This window comes from Panthera pardus, unplaced genomic scaffold, assembly GCF_024362965.1.
Source record: "Panthera pardus isolate Hobbes unplaced genomic scaffold, ASM2436296v1 HiC_scaffold_21, whole genome shotgun sequence".
NCBI lineage: Eukaryota > Metazoa > Chordata > Mammalia > Carnivora > Felidae > Panthera > Panthera pardus.
The window spans coordinates 69,711,654-69,724,397 of NW_026526777.1; the positions used below are offsets into that span (position 1 = coordinate 69,711,654).

Consider the following 12,744-nt stretch of genomic DNA (forward strand, 5'->3'; position numbering starts at 1 on the left):
CTGCGGGGGGCCCCTGGGGGTGGGGCCTGCCCCGGCTCCGCGCCTGTGACGCCCGGGCTACTTCACAATGCTCCCCGGCCGGGCCTTCGGACAGCCCCACCGCCTGGGGCCGCAGGTATCAGGGGGCCCAGAAGCTGAGGGTGCACGGGGAGCCCCGGGGGTCTCAGGCGAGGACTGAACTCGCGTGTGTACACCTTCACGTGGCGGGATTTTAACGGAACCGGGAGAGGGCGTCACCCCAGCATGGAACGCGGAGGGCTGGCGGGGTTGCCCGTGTGCGCTCACGCCCCCCCCCCCCCCACGCTTTGCCGGTTAAGTTAGCAAACCCGAGTCTGTTTTGTTTACTTTTTTTTTTCCACTTTAGAACAGAAAAAGACTAGTCTATTTTTTCCCTAGTACAGCAATTACTGCTTTTGTCAAAACGTGAATGTTGTGCGCACACTTCTGAAACAGCATCAGGTCGTTTCTTCCTTGTGGAGGCAGCTGGGGCTGCGGGGGAGTCACTGGATCTGGTCCTGCAGAGCTGAGTCTGAATCCTCCCCTCCCCCACCCTACCGTGTGGTCTCCGGAAGTTCTGGAAACGTGGAGGAGGGGTCTGACGTCATCTGGGCGGCAGGACCCCTGAGGGTCAAGGGCTTAGCGTGTGATAAATGTTATCTTGACGTCCTGCTGGGCCTCGGTTAAAAGTTGTAAGACTTCACCTGTGGGTTTACGGAAAGTTTCAGCAGATTCCTAGCCTAAGAAGAGAATGGAATAACGGAATTAGTACCATTCTGAAGCAGGCCCCGTCATGTTTGTCCTGTGCTCTGCATCTTCCCCTCCTTTCTCCGGGTGCGGTGAGGACACAGCTCTGGGCAATATTCTCAAATACGGTCTCTCCTTAAAGAAGAGAGATGAGGATTCCCGCCCCACCCCCCACCCCAGCTGCTGCACCCACATCTCTGAATGTCACAGGCAGGGCCAGTAACGCTGGTAACACTTCCCTGAGACGAGGCTGCAGCCGGGCCCTGAGAACTCATTTCCCCACAGGTCACGTGGTCAATGGCAGGGTGTTCAGATCCACTTTTTTCCCATGGTGCCATGCTGCCCCCAGGAAATGCATTTTCAGTTGAGGCCTGTGCTGTGGACCGCCTGTCCCCCACCAACACCCACTGTGTTGGTATTTGGAGGTGGGCCTTGGGAGGGAATTAGGGGTAGAGGAGGTCACGGGGGCCCCATGATGGCATCGGTGTCCCCGTAGGCAGAGGAAGAGACAGCAGTTTCCTCTGTGCCCTATGAGGACGCAGCAGAAGGCGGCCGTCTGTAAGGCGGGAGGCGGGTCCTCACCACAACTGAACTGGCTGGCGCCTTGATCTTGGCTTCCCGGCCTCCACACCTGTGACTGGAATATTCCTCAGGCTTCCTGGCCCGTGGTGTTTGGGTGTAGCAGCCTGAGCTGCCCAAGATGAGATGCTTTTAAGAAAATGAGGACTGCGCGTCCGCCAGAGGGTCATGGTGGCCATGTCCTTGAGGCCGTGTGGTGGCAGTCTTGACCAGAGTGATCTGCCCTCCCCGGGGCCGTCCTGCCGGGCTGGGGGCTCACGTGCTGTCATTTTAGCACATCTGCAGCTGAGGATAAGATTTTTATTGGTGCTACTGATACCGTCATTAGAGATCACATTGTGACTAATTTTTACTAAGAGGTGACTTGGTGACTTCTTAAAAAATTAAGTTAGATTTGAAATGGAATAATTTAAGTTAGGAAGTATTTAGGCACGGACTGAGCGGTGCTGATACCCGAGTGTCCCACGTCTCTGTTAACTTCTTTGTCACACATCCTGCGCGCCTGAACATGGCTCGGGCCGGTGCCAGGCCGCTTCCGGTCACGGCAGAGCGGTGTCGTGGGGCAGGACACAGCCACCCAAGGGCCAGGAGACCTGCCACCAGCCAGCGCTGCAGCCCGTGGAGTCCCCTCAAGTGGTCATGTCCCCCCCGCCCTGACTTTTCCGTTTCTTCAGCCCTGCAGGAGATAATCTGTGGATTTCTTTCGGCCCCAGATGTAACCGGAAAGAGGGAGTTCAAGCTTGGACACACTGCAGCCTTCATTCTGTAGAGCAAACTCGAGTTAACCCATGAAAGGCGCCTACCGTAGTGCCCGGCCTGTGTTTGCAGCCTTGTAAGCATCAGCCACTAGACTCATCATGACCATCAGGCCAAGAGCAGTGGAAGCAGAGCTGCGTGGGGCTGGATTGAAAGACCGGGTTTGGAACAGAGCCACACAAAGAACCCAGGGACTCAAACTCCCACCCGGGGCTCTTGCCTCCCCGAGGGCTCCCAGAATTCCTTGTGGAGTTGAGAATAGTTCATTCACCTCCGCCGATGACTGAATGCGGGACACGGTCCCCAGTTTACCGTGACACAAATATCCACGGACGGTCTAGGCCAGGACGAGGAAGGCCATCTGGGTTGTTGTAAGGAGGGCTTCGTGCAGGGGTGACGTCGGCACTACCCCCACGTGGGGGGCAACCAGGATCCCTGCGGACTGGGATGGGTGTGGTGGGAGTTCCCACCGGGCAGAAGCCACGTGGCCGGGGGGGAGCCGCAGAGACACCGGCACACAGGGGTCGTGTGCATATATGTTGTGCGGTGGGGGGGGCCTGATGGGTGGGTCCCCCAGCGGTGCAGGCTGGGCCCGGGTTCCAGAGGCCTCCCACCAGGCCCCAGGCCCTGGCAGAGGTGGGGCTGGAGGGCTTCGGGCAGCTCTGAGGTCCCTGCCCCTCTGTCCCCAGTACGGCTCATGCTTAACCTGTTTTATATCCTGGGGCTCTTGGTAACACCTCGCCGAAGAGAATTGGGGTTCTGCTTGTTAAAAAGGGTTGAAATCCACCGTGTAGGCAATAGTGAGTCCATTCACGTCTTGAAACAGAAAGAGGGGATCTGATGGGTCTGCATTTTAAAGCTCACCCTTGCAGACGGGCCATAGGGGGCTGGCTGGTCAGGAATCCAGGCGAGCCTTGGCGGTGGCCAGGGCACGGGAGGGGCAGGTCAGAGGTCGAGACCGGGACCCGAGGGTGGGTCCCCCCTGCAGAAGCCTGGGCGGGTGTGGACGGAGGTGACCTTGGGAACAGCAGTCGTGGAAATGAGTCGCGGATCTGTGATAGCATGGCGGCCCCACAGCGTGGAACAGCCAGCCGAGTGCCCGGAAGAGACTGCACGGAGCCGGGCAGAGAGTCCTTCCCTCCGAGGGCTCCGGACCGGCGGAGGGCGGGTCCCCCTGAGCCTGGGCAGAGGCCGGCTCCTCCACGCGGATGGAAGGGACGTTTGGCAAGTGCTGAGTGGCCAGGCAATCATTCCCTGGATAAACTGCAAACCATCGGCCTCCTTCTCAGTTGGCAGAAAAATCCTCAAAGCATTTCCCTGGAGGCCCCAGGATTTGGGCCTTCTGCCAAAGACCTGGGCCTCCTTTGTTTCGTTTGTCGGAATCTTGGCAACTATGGCAGACTGACCCCCTCGTTCAAATCCGTCTGTGAGACGGGGTGTGCCCTGTGCCCTTGGCAGAAGGTTCTGGAGACTTCTTGCTGCTTGTCCGGAGCTGGGTCATGGGTGGCTCGTCTGCTAAGTGTAGAACACGCGTGGTTGCAAAAACACGCGTGGGAGAGTGTAATATCTCAACACTTGTATCTTGGTATTTCGAACACAATGGACTAAAGGAAATATCAAAATTAATTTCACACGTGGCTTGTGATCACACGGGATCTCCTAGTAAATTTAAAGTTACATGTATATGTAATGTCAATTGTGGCAGATTTCTGTGGATTACTTTGAAATCAGCTTTTCTAAGGAGGTGACAATTGGGGCGAAAGTTTCTTCTCCGTGGCCGGATGACAGGGTCAAGTATTAATTTTCAAAATCCAGCTGTGGAGTCCAATCTCACAGGAACTCGGTCCTTCCTGTCCACCCCAATTTTCCTCACCTCACCCAGGAAAACAGACGCCCCAAAGTAGTAGGGTCAGCAGATACAGCAGGGGCCACTCTGGACGTGCGTGTGGGAGACACAGACGCAGGAAAAACGCCAGGCCCACAGAGCGGTAGAGAAAGAAAAAGCCTTGCGTGAACTCCCAGGGCAGTAACGGAAAACTTACGCTAATGCAGAACCAGGGATGAAAATTGTAGCCTGTAAACTTCTTCAGAAAAAGAAAAAAGTGGGCTAAGAGCCTGGAACTATGACAGTTATGTTTCCGTGGAAACCATCATTTACCCACGATGCACACTTTCCACACGTGTGCTGCCGTGTGTAAGGGCATCATCACTCCGCGTGCTGCGGGCGCAGACCCTTTCCCGGCAGCGGCGAGGGGCGCAGCCCGGCCTCTCCTGGGGCACAGAGAGGGTGTCCCCGGCCCGGCCGCCAGCCCAGCCTCTGCGTGGCGGCCCCACGGCCTCGGCCGGAGAAAGTCACGTGTGGACGAGGGGGAGGAGAGGGTTCTAGAGAGTCACGTTTTTCGGCGTGTTGGGATCTGATGAACCTGAGTGCAATCAGAGGCAGATGGCAATCAGCCAGTTCTCGTGAGGAAGGAGGGGTCACGTGTACTTTCAGGGCAGACGGTGACCCCACGGTGGGTCAGGGGGACCCACCAACAGTGACAGACGCACACGATGGCACAATTCCGTTATTTATTTTGAAACCTTATGACAAGGAGTTCGTAATGCTAGACACAGGAAGAGGCTTTTGCAGTAGAAACTGGGGGAGGGGGGAGGCTGCACGTCATGACTTACCCGACTTGGGGTCACTTCTTCATCCTCAACGTAACAGACATTCCGCCGAACGTTTTCTGGAAAGAACGTGCTTTGTCAAAACTTAAAAGCGTGGGTTTTTAAAAGTCTGCCCTTCCCCCTGGCTTGTTAAAACGGAGCCTGGGGTTTTTAACTTCAAAGGAAATGTGTTCTTCAGAAGCTCTGCGAGAGGGAGGGCAGCTGGGCAGCGGGGTCTGGGCGTCCAGTGGGCACCTCTCATGATCTCTTGTGGCCCCGTCAGGGCGCTCCTTGCTGGCTCGGGTCCACCGCAGGGCTACACGCGTGGCCCCGTGAGTATTTGATCAACAAAGTCCTCTGCCAGGAAGCTCCTAGAGAGAACGGACCGTCCCCAGAGTATCTCCAGCATCTGCTTTGGCCGCGCGCGTTGTGCTTCCGTGAAAAGACACACTCCTTCGTTCATCGAGCACTTTTTAACCTTTTTAATGTTTTATTATTTATTTTAGAGAGAGAGACAGAGTGCGAGCACCAGCAGGGGAGAGGAAAAGAGAGAGAGGGAGGCACAGAATCTGAAGCAGGCTCCGTGCTGTCAGCCCAGAGCCCGACGCGGGGCTCGAACCCCTGAACCGCGAGATCGTGACCTGAGCTGAAGTCGGACGTGTGACCGACTGAGCCCATCGGGCACCCCGAGCCACAGAGCATTATTAACCCTGTCCTTGGCATACGGTGGATGTAGAGATTAAGACCCGGTCCCTGCTCTTTGTCAACTTAGACATACCTGGTGGACAGTGGCAGTCGCCAGAAGAGAGATCCTAAAATCCCAGGGGACTTTCAGGTGAAGGAAACCCTTCTGGGCCGGAGGGCTGGGTGGGGGGGATGACCGACCGTAAGCCCCGGAGGACGGCATCGCGGTCCCGTTCCTTGCCGCACGTCCAGTGCCTACCGCGGCGTCTCGCACGTAGTGGGACTGAGTACGTGTCTGCCGAGGAGAGACTGTGGGGTTCGGCTCTCGGCTGCGAGCTCAGCGCGTGCTGGCTGAGCGTCGAGGTGGCGATTGCACGGAATGTTAGGTGTTTGCTTCCTGAAGGAGACGCAGGTGCTGAGCCGACAGCGCTTTCACAGGCAAGGGCCTTCGCGAAACCAAGGAAGAAACGCCAGGTGGTAGGAGATGGGACACAAGGGGAAGGTCGGAAAACAGCATTTAAAAAAAAAATTTTTTTTTTAATGTTTATTTATTTTTGAGACGGAGAGAGACAGAGCATGAACAGGGGAAGGTCAGAGAGAGAGGGAGACACAGAATCTGAAACAGGCTCCAGGCTCTGAGCTGTCAGCACAGAGCCCGACGCGGGGCTCGAACTCATGGACCGTGAGATCGTGACCTGAGCCGAAGTCGGACGCTTAACCGACTGAGCCCCCCAGGCGCCCCAACAGCATTTTTAATATAATTCCCTGCTGAAAGCGTGTCTGAAAGCGTGGTGTACCTTTAGCCAGTAGTCAGCTAGAGTGGACGGGTTGACCACCGGGCGCGACGTTGTTAAACCACCTCGTTAGCAACACCCGCTCCATTTAATCCAAGAACCAAATCTCGCCAGATACAGGTCAAAGCTTAGAGTTGCTGGGAATGTGTCCAATTCAGCGTTAAGAGAAAGGCTAAAAGCCCAGAGAGCATTTCTGCTGCTGTTCCCCACCCCGCCCCACCCCACCCCGTGATCTAAATGTAACTGAAATGACACTCGAGGTATCAGATATTTACGAGAGCTCCTGGGCTCTGGAGTGGCCCCAATCTTTCATACTGCGATGAAAGAGCCGTGAGGAAGAGAGTGTGATGGGCCTCACTCGGAAGGGGCTGGAGTGTGAGCAGGTGAGACAGCGATGAGGAAGGGGGCGGTGGCGGGGGGGGGGGGGGGAGAAGCAGAGAGGAAGGGGGGCGGGGAGGGGGGAGAAGCAGAGAGGAAGGGGGGCGGTGAGGGGGGGAGAAGCAGAGAGGAAGGGGGGCGGGGGGGGAGAAGCAGAGAGGAAGGGGGCAGTGGGGGGGCAGAAGCAGAGAGGAAGGCGGTGGTGGGGGGAGAAGCAGAGAGGAAGGGGGCGGCAGGGGGGTGAGGAGCAGAGAGGAAGGGGGCGGCGGGGGGGGGAGAAGCAGAGAGGAAGAGGGCGGTAGGGGGGAGAAGCAGAGAGGAAAGGGGTGGGGGGGAGAAGCAGAGAGGAAGGGGGGAGAAGCAGAGAGGAAGGGGGGTGGAAGGGAGAAGCAGAGAGGAAGTGGGGGGGAGAATCAGAGAGGAAGGCAGGGGAGAAGCAAAGAAGGGGGAGAGGCTCTGGAAAGCCATGGGCTGCAGACAACAAAGTCACCTTCTGCCTGAGCTCCGGAATGACCACCGGAGAGCAGACAATCCACCCGGTCCCCGTACCTCCCTCTGCGTCAGCGCCCCCCCCCCCCCCCCCGTGTTGGGGGTGGAGGAGAGCTACGGGGGTGGTGCTGGCCCAGTACGGGGTCAGCCCGTCTGCCACGGTGGGCAGGCGACCCTACTCTAGTTACCAGGAGAGAACAACCACCAGCTCCTGGGGATGTGGTCAGGGTGGGAAACTTCTGGAGAGATGGGAGCCACCACCCCAACAGCCCGACGAAGAGGTTGACTTTTTCCCAAGTGGCAAACCGGGTTAGCATTTTCATTTCAATTTAATTTGTTTGAGAGAAAAAGGGAGACAATCCCAAGCAGGCTCCACGCTCGATGCAGAGCCTGACACGGGGCTCGATCCCATGAACCACGAGATCATGACTTGAGCTGAAATGGAGACTCGGAGGCTTAACACACTGAGCCCCCCAGGCACCCCACCTTCTGCATCTCAGATAAATTTTTAATCACCTAAGCAATCCATAATAACCAAAAAAAAAAAAAAAATCCAAATACATTAAATTAAATAAGGAAAACAAAATAAAAGTCATAGAAATACAACTGTAGTACCTCGGACCACCTCTCCCCGCTGACTCCACCTGCTCTCGCTGGCCTGGACTCGACCCCGTCTGCCGTCCATCACGTCTCTCTCTTCTTCGGTGCTCACGTTTTTCCCCGTAAATCACATCTCGCCGCACACCTGGTTCCACGAGTTGCCCCTCTTACTCAACCCCGGGCTCCCACGTGGAGACGAACGCCCCCCTCGGGGCTGCAGCGACCCTCCCGGTGCCCACACCGCAGTCATGCCGTTCGCCAGGCTGTTCCCGATTTTCCGCCGTCGCAAAAGCGCCTGCGGCGAACGTGTCCGGATCTGCTTGTCTGGACACTTCCCAGGTGTGATCTGTCCGTCCTGCGTCCTGCGGGGCGGGCACTGACATCGTCTCCTTCCTCATGTGTGGGGCCGGCAAGGGCCCGGTGTCCATGTATCAGCACAGAAGACAAAGACACGGTTAATACACAGCGATTCTCAGTCCTCCCTGCGGGATCCGGGACCCCTCTCCCTGCGTCGTCACCAAACACCTGATATTGTCAGACGTGCATCCGTAGTCGGTCTGACGGGTGAAAACGGCGCCCGTGGTCGTCGCCGTGCTGCGATGGATGGTGCTGCTGGGGTCTCCACGTCTCTGCGGCCCCTCCCAAGTCACTCCCGCTTCCACACACACAGCCATCTCTGTCTTACACACCGGCTCCCCTGCACGCCTCACTGAGCCCTCTCACTATGGAACTTTCCGTGCTGCTTCTCGGCCTGCTGTCTAAGTTCTCTCCTTGGTCTCTGCCCCACCCCGACCCCCACCGGCCCCCCCCGGTCTTCACAAGGGCTGCTTCCTGCGCCTGGGACGACCCCTGAACCCCTCTTCCCTCCTTCCCCTCACGCACACGTTCATATGACATACGGGGTCACCTCCAGGGTCCGTTGCCAGGACACCCCCTCCTCTGTGCTTTCCCATACCTGCCCGGTGACGTTAATCGCAGACTTATTTGTCAGCTGTCTCCGTAGACTACAGACTCGTTGAAGACGAGGATCGCATCTTCCCCATTCCCGAAGCCTCCGTGCCGAGCAGTACCCACCAGACACTTCGCATGGGCGGCAGGATGTGTGCGAGGTGACTGTCCCCACCCAGGCCACAGCTCGTCTCCTCCCTGAGGGTGCTGGCAGGTGCATCAGACGCTTTGAGAATTCTAGAGCCGCGTTCACACACAACATCCGTGCAGTGTTCTAGCAAGTTCTGAGCTCTTAGACAGGCTGTGGTCGGTTGTGTGTTTTCCTGGACGTGCAGGATTCTGGAGACCCACAGAGAAGACAGGAGGTCAGTTGGCTCGTCTCGGGTTGTCAGTCTCGGGGAGGAATCTCCTTCTAATACGAATTAATTCAGAGAAACGTCCTGATTGCCCCTCTGTGCTCCAGACTGTGTGCTCAGCCACAGGTGGACCATGCAGGCAGGCCTGTTCTTGCCCCGACGCCTGGCAGGCAACCCTCCCTCCCCCCAACACTGTGCAGTCTTGCAGGGTGGATGGAAGGTTCTGTGGGGGAGGTGATGTCTAGGGGGTGAGGGCCGTGCAGGTGCCTGGGGGCCCCGAGAGGGCTCGGGCGGGAGCAGGGGGGACCACATGCAGGACACAGGGGTGGCACAATGAGAGACCCATCACGTCCCTTCCCTGCTCACAAGCCTCCCGTGGCCTGTGCCCACTCAGAGGAAAAGCCGGGTCACGGCCAAGGACTCTAAGGCCACCTCGGCCAGGCCACCTCTGCGACCTCAGTCCCCCAGTCTCCCTACCGTCCACCGACTCCAGCCCCCCAGATGTCCCTCCTGTTTCCTGCAGGTGAAAGGGACTCTGTGTCTCTGATGCCTGGAAGTGCTTTCCCCCCAGAAAACTGTACGGCTCACTCCTTCACCTTGTCCAGGTCTTTTCTTGGAAGTCACCCCCAAGCAGGGCTCCCCTGCTTACCTTATTAAGAAATCCCCACTTGTTTGCTCGTACAGACCATGTGAGGGCTGGTGGCTCCCCCTGACCGTGCCAGTCCACTCTCTTCTTCGTTCTGGTCACCTAGTCTCCCCACAAAGACTACATTTCCCGGCTCCCCTTGTGGCCCGGTGCGGCCACGTGACTCGATGCCCACGTGAGATTTGCGAGAGAACAAACTTGTGTGACTTGTCGCTTGCCCCAAAGGAGACGGTTGCCCTGGGTTTGCTGTCTTTCCGCCTTTTCCTCGGGCGGGACCCGGGACAGGCCCGCGACCGGCCTCAACTCTACAGACGAAGACGTTATCTTAGGGGGCGGCAGGGCAGTGACTCGGGGAATCAGGGTCCCTGAAGGTGGAGCAGGGACGCGCCCACCTGGAATAGTGAGTCATCGAGGGTACTGGATGCTTTGCTACGAGGACCCCTCCTGTCCGGGGACCCACCCCCCTCTTCCCTCCCTAATGATGTGTACTTGTCCCATGCACGTCATGTTACCTATGTAATATTTATCATTACGTGTTTATCATTCTGCCCAGCACCTAACACCACGGAACATACGCGCTTTCCCTTAGCACGTCGTCCTTAACTAGACGGCGAGTTCTCGGAGGCGGATCTGCGACCGTGTTCACCATCATCACATCCCCAGCGCCCAGCCAGTGCTCCGTTCACAGTCGGTGCCCAATTCATCTACCTGGAATGAAATAGGGCTGTGTTTGGGAGGGGAGCCCTGGTTCTGTGGCCGACGCCTCTGTGAGGGAGGAAGAGGGCTAGAGGGGTCTTCTCCCACTTGGCCGGGGTCCGCACGCCGGCTGGCCTCATGCTGCTCCTCTTCTCGGGAGGAGTCCAGATCGTGATGTGTCCAGGGCGGTTGCCTGGTGGAAGGTGTGCGTGGAGTTTACCCAGGTCTGCGCCCGGGTGCTCCTGAGTCAATGGACTGACCTTCATCCTCCTCATGCTCACCTGTAAAATGAGTGCAACACACACTTATCTTGCCGCATCACGTTTCGGGCGGATCGTGTCCCCTCAAAGCCCCAGCCCCAGCGCCTCAGGACGTGATTACATTCGGAGAGGGTTCAAATCGGGTCGTTGGGGGGGGGGTGTCCTCACAAGCAGAGGATGTGGAGGGAGAGACACAGAGGGACAGCTCAAGGACCCCGGGGGAAGGTGGCCATCTACTCGTTGGGGAGAGAGGCCTCTGAAGAAACCAAACCCTGACGCCAGGACTGTGAGAAACCAGACGTCTGTGGGTGGGATTTGGTCACGGCTGCCCCAGCAGACACGAGACACCGTAGAAAACTTACAAACGGTCTGCTGCAGCTGCCACCCAAATGTTTGTCGTCTTAGGAAGCACTAAAGCATCCTAAGCAAATTACTCAAAATGACTTGTCAGCCCTGCCATGGGCTGGTCAGAACCTGGGTGGCATCCAGAGAGAGGCCACGTGGCCGGCGAGGAGTCCAGCGATGGTCTTGTGGGCTGTGGCGGCGTTTCACCCAGAGACGGAGGCCCAGGGGCACACAAAGCCATCTGCAGCGACAGCGGTCTTCAGGAAGGCGGATTCGATCTAGCTGTCTGGGCCGGGAGGGCAGCACCAGAAGCTGTGGGTGGGTTTCAGTTCAGGACACAGGAGGCTTTTCTAAACGAGCTGCTGGCTTCCTCGGGAAGCATCCCCTGGGCTGGCTGGCTGGCCGCTTGTTGGAAAAGTTAGAGAGGGGACCCCAGCTACACCCCCTGTTCCCACCAGATAAACTTGGATGTTCCTTTCAGCCCTGATACTCTCTGTGCAAAAGGGTTGTTCTCTGGCTGAAGGACACAGTTCAGTTGTGCTTAGATACATCTCCTACCACCAGCCACAAATATTCCCCAGCTTTGTTGATTCCATGTCTGTTAGAAGAGCTTTCGAAATTAACCAAGGGAAAAAGTGAAATCAGTATTCAAATCATGGAGGTCGGTCATATGACCTCAGAAATGGGGAAGGGTGCCCAGCTAAGGCTCCAGACCCCCGAGAACAGGGTCACAGGAATCAGCGTGCGCCAGTCAAAACCCCAAAAGCTGTCATCTGTTTGACAAAGCATAAACAAATAAACAAATACAGACACCGAGCTTGATTTATCTACTAAAAGTTAAACTATCCTGGAAGAATTTGTTAAAATTACTCCCAGTGAAAGACGACACAGTAAAAACTGTAATTTCCTGAGGACCATCAGTACGTGAGTTTTGGCAAGGCTGATAGAAGCAAGGGACGATTTGGTGGCAGTATAAGAAATACAGTTTTTGGTTGGCGAATTGCATGAGAATAACGGGGTGCCTGTCACGAGTTCTGATGTGCGGCCTGCTGGCACCACCTCCTTCTTCGTCCACCCAACTAGAGGGAAGCCAGGCCTCTGGAGGGGGAGGGATCTGCGGGGTCTTCGGGCACATTGGGGTGGGGGGTGGGGGAGGGGGGGCGTGTGGGGGGCGGGGCAGTGGGGACAGGGATGGGGGGATAGTGGGGGGGAGTGTGTGGGAGAGAGTGGGGACGGGGATGGGGGGGAGAGTGCGGAGTGGGGGGAGGAGGGTAAGTGGGGACGGGGATGGGGCTTTGAAAGGGGGGGAGTGTGGGGGGTGGGGTGGGGTTTGGGGGGGGTGGGCCGCACCATCGCGGGTGGGGGGCTGTGTGCCAAGATCTGCACCAGGGCGCACCCTGAAGCGCCGGGATCAAACACCCTGACCCCCTTGGGTTGCGACCCACCACTCGAGAAGCTTCCCCTCTCACCGGGTACCCAGCCTTCTGCAGCTGCACGGACCACCCCCCATTTTCCTCGCGGGACAGCGCCCCCTGCCCTGCACGAAGGGCAGACGCCACGGTGCGGGGAGGGGAGTGTCTCAACCACCTGGGTCGCCACGCGGGCCCAAAGGGAACACGCAGAGCCTCGGCGGGGACCAGGGGCCCGGGCCCGCGCGTCCCTCCCGGGGACAGGCCTCCTACTCCCAGGGCCCGGAAGGGGGGCGGGGCGCGCAGGCCGCGGGGCTGGCAGGTGCAGGCGCGCGGGCTTCCAATTGGTCGCGGCGCCGCGGCGGCCCCGCCCCGAGTGCGCGTGCCCGTGCGCCCCCCCCCCCCGCGCGC

The 12,744-nt window shown here is 58.0% G+C and overlaps 1 long non-coding RNA gene across 4 annotated transcripts; it reads right to left on the reverse strand.

Moving 5' to 3' along the window:
- Positions 1-7,794: 7,794 nt before the first annotated feature.
- On the reverse strand, positions 7,795-12,585 carry LOC109258918 (uncharacterized). Of its 4 annotated transcripts, XR_008424732.1 has the most exons (4): positions 12,370-12,585; positions 11,054-11,210; positions 8,629-10,600; positions 7,795-8,267 (listed from the first exon to the last, which is right to left on the reverse strand). It is a non-coding gene; the product is annotated as an uncharacterized LOC109258918 (long non-coding RNA). The 4 variants fall into 4 exon arrangements; XR_002076508.2 differs by having other exon boundaries at positions 7,795-10,331; XR_008424730.1 differs by having other exon boundaries at positions 7,795-10,600.
- Positions 12,586-12,744: the final 159 nt, after the last annotated feature.